Below are 6,000 nucleotides of genomic sequence, written 5' to 3' on the forward strand. Positions count from 1 at the left end.
ACGCTAATAAGAAGTATTTGTGCAAAATTTCAAGAGGCTAGCTTTACTCCTTCGGAAGTTAGCGTGCTTTCGACAGACAGACGGACGGACAGACGGAGAGATAGACATACAGAGAGACGGACGGACAGACGGACGGAGAGACGGACAGACGGACTGACAGTTGGACGGACAGACGGACAGATGGACGGACAGACAGACAGACAGACGGACAGACGGACGGACAGACAGACGGACGGACAGACGGACGGACATGGCTAGTTCGACATAAATTGGCATGGCAATCCAGAATATATATTCTTTATGGGGTGTTAGACGCATATTTCGAGGTGTTACAAATAGAATGACGAAATTAGTATACCCCCATCCTATGGTGAAGGGTATAAAAATAGACCCACCTTAATATTGGGTTGCCCAAAAAGTAATTGCGGATTTTTCATATAGTCGGCGTTGACAAATTTTGTCACAGCTTGTGACTCTGTAATTGCATTCTTTCAGTTATCAGCTGTTACTTTTAGCTTGCTTTAGAATAAAAGTGTAAAAAAAGTATATTTGATTAAAGTTCATTCTAAGTTTTATTAAAAATGCATTTATTTTCTTTTAAAAAATCCGCAAATACTTTTTGGGCAACCCAATATTTAAAACATTTTTATCATTAATTCCGAAAAAGTTTCTTGGCCTTCATTTATTCCGTCAAATATCGGCATTTTTCTTGACTCTTTGTTATTATTGTGGTTCTACTGTAATTTACTGGACCAACATCTTTTCCTTCACCTTATCAACGACGATACAATTTGCATTTTGAAGCGCATAATAAACAAATTCAAGAGCAACGCACTCTAAACTGCCACGAAATCAAGTACACCTAACTGCTAACCAAAACCTGTGCATTTAATTGATTGGTTTAAAGGGAAAATAAATGTTTGGAAGATTTAAGCGTAATTATTAGCAAAATTTTATAAGCCATTAAAATCAAATTAATAATTCGTTGAGCGTTATTTTAGTTAAATGAAGCTCGTCATAATCCACTTCAAAAGTATTGGAAACCCAAGTGGCAACTTAATGTCTTTCTATTTATTTCTAGAAAATATTACCAAAAGTGTATTTGCATGGAAATCGCTCCATTTTTTCTTTCAAAGCCTTTTGTTTTATAAATGTCCAATTTTGAATGTAAAACCTTTTATAAACTCAAAGTGAACATCCTTTTTATTATTCATGGCAATTCGATACACACAATTGTTGTTGTTGTATATCGACCAACAAAACGAAAAAAAGGGATATCATGAAATTGATGAAGTACAATATAATATTTTATTGGAGTAATCAAGCCAAGGAATGGCAAAGAGAATGGCAATACAAAAACCCGCATACTTGCAAAAACACTCACGCACACACACAAGCATAGTTGTAGGAAACGTAGGAATGTCAAAAAACACGAAGACAAAAAAAAATAAAACCATTCTACCCTTTCCTTAATTTGAAACCCCTTTTGCCATAAAATGGAAATGGTGATGGAAAACCATCATAAAAATCGTAACAATTTCAAATAAAACAACAGATTCTTCAACATGAATTCATCAACTTCAATTCATCTTCGTTAGTGTGGCATGAAAAACAAAAGGTTTTCATGGATGAACTTTAAGTTTGTAATTTATCTCAGAGCTTTGTTAGTGTTTAGCGAAAAAGACGATTTTTTGTAAGAAAAAAGGCTTATAAAATACCACGAATTTTATTGGAAGTATAAACACCACCACACCGCAACATTGGAAGTATAAGGCCACCGTAGCGCAGAGGTAAGAATGTCCGCCTATGACGCTGAACGTCTGGGTTCGAATCCTGGCGAGACCATCAGAAAAAATGCGTTCATTAGGTTAGGTTTAAGTGACAGTCCGCCATTTGACTCACTTAGACGTTTTCGTTCATTGAGCTATGGACGAAACCAAGAGGGTTGAACAGTCCCCATACAGACCCATCTTCCTATTTAAAGTTTTTGAACCGTAAAAGCTGCACTTATTGTTCGATTTAGCTTTCTTAAATTTTCTCAAGCTCTTCAATCTCTGCTCCGAGATTGGTTCGGATATATTGATCTATCTCTTGACTAAGATTCTTGAGCTCAGGAAAGGCGTATTTTTGATTCGATTTCGCTGAATGTGGATGTCAGTGCCGAACATGGTTCAGATGGATCCATTTAGATATATCTCCCCATTTAAAGTCATGAGTCCATTAAAGGCGAATCTCCTACCTGATTTCGATGAGATTTGGAACACTACATTATGCAAGACCCCTTTATATTACTGCAGAATATGGTCTATAGATAGATCGATCTCCTAAATAAATTTTTTCGTTTTTCAATGGTACATTTTCCATTGGTAGATGAGTTGATGGCGATCCAAAAATCAGGCTCAGCCGCACTCAATAATGTTTTATTCGTTAAAATCGTAATTTGACTTGATGTTAAAGTTTTCTTTATAAACTCTAAATTTTATATATAAAAATTCAATTTGTGTTCGTTTGTATGTGTGTCGGTTTGTTTGTTTGTTCCGTAGAGACTCGAAAACGGCTGAACCGATATCGGGAGGGGGGCGGACCCTCCCCCTTGCCCTAAAGAACTACCCAAAAATAAAATAAAAGTGCACCGATCGGGACGGTATTCGACAGTAGATTACGAATATGGTCAGGAAGTAGGAATAGGCTTTACAATTTGTTGAAAACGGAAGGGGGCGGAACCTCCACCGTTATACCAAAATCAAAAGTGGACCGATAAGGACAAAATGCGTATCAAATGAAAAGTATGCGGGAGTAGATAACAAATCTGGCATACAAATTCATATCGAAGTATAGGGGGTCAACCTAACCCCGCAAAAACGCCTATAATGGGCACATTAGCCAATCAGGGATATATCAGACTCGGTTTGTTTGTTCCGTATAGACTGAAAACCGGCAGAACCGATATTCTCGAAATTTTCGCACATGGTCTGGAAGGAAACATAGGCTTATAATTTTTCGGTATCGGAAGGGGGACGGACTCAAAACACAAGCCAAAATCAAAGGGGACCGATCGGGACAATATAGGTATCAAATGAAAGGTATTGGAGAGTTGAATACGAATATGGTATTAAAATTTGAGTCAAAGTACCCATCGGACAGTCCCAAAAAAAAAGAAAAAAAAAAAAAAAAAACAAGTAAAAGCGTGCTAAGTTCGGCCGGGCCGAATCTTATATACCCTCCACCATGGAGCGCAGTTGTCGAGTTCTTTTCCCGACATCTCTTCTTAGGCAAAAAGTGATATAAGAAAAGATTTGCTCTGCTATTAGAGCGATATCAAGATATGGTCCGGTTTGGACCACAATTAAATTATATGTTGGAGGCCTGTGTAAAATGTCAGCCAATTCGAGTAAGAATTGCGCCCTTTGGGGGCTCAAGAAGTAAAATAGAGAGATCGATTTATATGGGAGCTGTATGGGGCTATAAACAGATTTAGACCATAATCAACACGTATGTTGATGGTCAAGAGAGGATCCATCGTACAAAATTTCAGGCAAATCGGATAATAATTGCGACTTCAAGAGGCTCAAGAAGTCAAGATCCCAGATCGGTTTACATGGCAGCTATATCAGGTTATGAACCGATTTAAACCTTATTTGACACAGTGGTTGAAAGAAAAAATAAAAATTAAATAAAAAACGTCATGCAAAATTTCAGCCAAATCAGGTAGGAATTGCGTCCTCTAGAAGCTCAAGAAGTCAAGTCCCCAAATCTGTTTATATGACAGCTATATCAGTTTATGAGCCGATTTGAACCATTTTTGGCACACTTGTTGGATATCATAAAAAAACATGTCGTGCAAAATTTCATTCCAATCTGATAAGAATTGCGCACTTTAGAGGCTTAAGAAGTCAAGACCCAAGATCGGTTTATATGGCAGCTATATCAGGATATGGACCGATTAGGACCATACTTGGCACAGTTGTTGAATATCATAACAAAACACGTCGTGCAAAATTTCATTGTAATCGGATAAGAATTGCGCACTCTAGAGGCTTAAGAAGTCAAGACCCAAGATCGGTTTATATGGCAGCTATATCAGGTTATGGACCGATTAGGACCATACTTGGCACAGTGGTTGAATATCATAACAAAACACGTCGTGCAAGATTTCATTCCAATCGGATAAGAATTGCGCACTCTAGAGGCTCAAGAATTCAAGACCCAAGATCGGCTTATATGCCAGCTATATCAGATTATGGACCGATTTGAACCATATTTAGCACAGTTGTTGGATATCATAACAAAACACGTCGTGCCAAAATTCATTCAAATCGGATAAGAATTGGGCACTCTAGAGGCTCAAGAAGTCAAGACCCAAGATCGGTTTATATGGCAGCTATATCAGATTATGGACCGATTTGAACCATACTTGGCACAGTTGTTGGACATCATAACAAAACACGTCGTGCCAAAATTCATTCAAATCGGATAAGAATTGCGCACTCTAGAGGCTCAAGAAGTCAAGACCCAAGATCGGTTTATATGGCAGCTATATCAGATTATGAACCGATTTCAACCATACTTGGCACAGTTGTTGGATGTCATAACAAAACACGTCGTGCAAAATTTCGTGCCAATCGGATAAGAATTGCGCACTCTAGAGGTTCAAGAAGTCAAGACCCAAGATCGGTTTATATGGCAGCTATATCAAAACATGGACCGATATGGCCCATTTACAATACCAACCGACCTACACTAACAAGAAGTATTTGTGCAAAATTTCAAGCGGCTAGCTTTACTCCTTCGGAAGTTAGCGTGCTTTCGACAGACAGACGGACGGACGGACGGACGGACGGACGGACGGACGGACGGACGGACGGACGGACAGACGGACGGAGATGGCTAGATCGACATAAAATTTCACGACGATCAATAATATATATACTTTATGGGGTCTCAGACGAATATTTCGAGTAGTTACAAACAGAATGACGAAATTAGTATACCCCCCATCTTATGGTGGAGGGTATATAAAATGCCATTAGACCCATTATGACTACATGATACTTGGCTGAACCGATTTCCTTAAAAATTTCATTGATTGTGTGCGTTCGTCGGAAAGGAAACATCTTATTTATAAAAATCAATTTGTGTTTGTTTGTAGGTTTGTTTGTTTGTGTGTTCCTTATAGACCCAGAAACGGCTGAACCAATTTTCACAGATGGTGCATAATGATCACGTGGTGAAAATATGGTACTACATTTTTTGATATCTGAAGGGGGAGGCGGACCCTCCCCCTTACCCTAATTTTCAGAAACGCCAGATCACGGAGATGGGTGGTGCGATTTAAGCGAATTTTTGTGTGCTCTCCTATAGCACCCTAAAAATAAAAATTTGGTATCCAAATTTCGGATGCGGTACCTAGGGGGGCTGCCCCACCCTAAAACCTACCAAACATTTATTTAGACCAATCACGACAATATGGGACTCAAATGAAAGGTATTTAGGATAAGAAAACGTATCTGATATGCAATTGTCGGACCAAGTGTTTTGGGGACCGACCCAAGCCCCAAAACACCCCTAAATCGGACATATTTACCGACCATGGCAATATGGGACTCAAATGAAAAATATTTGCGAGTAGAATACGAATCTGATATCTAAATGTGGGACCACTTTTCCGGGGGTCCACCCCTTCCCAAAAACACCCCCCAAACTGGACTTATTTACTGATCATGGGAATATGGGGCTTAAATAAAAGGTATTTGAATGTTGAATACGAATCTGATATCCAAATATGGGACCAAGTATTTGGGGGGCCGACTCTCACCAAAAATATCCCCCAAAGGGGACAAACTTACGACCATAGCAATATGGGGCTCAAATGAAAGGTCTTTGGGAGTAAAGAACGAATTTGAAATCAATATTCGGGAAAAGTGTCTATGGGGCCACCCCACCCCCACAACACCACCAAAATAGTAAGTATTCGCTGACTATTGCGATATGAGACTCAAA

The sequence above is a fragment of the Stomoxys calcitrans genome, chromosome 4, assembly GCF_963082655.1.
Source record: "Stomoxys calcitrans chromosome 4, idStoCalc2.1, whole genome shotgun sequence".
NCBI lineage: Eukaryota > Metazoa > Arthropoda > Insecta > Diptera > Muscidae > Stomoxys > Stomoxys calcitrans.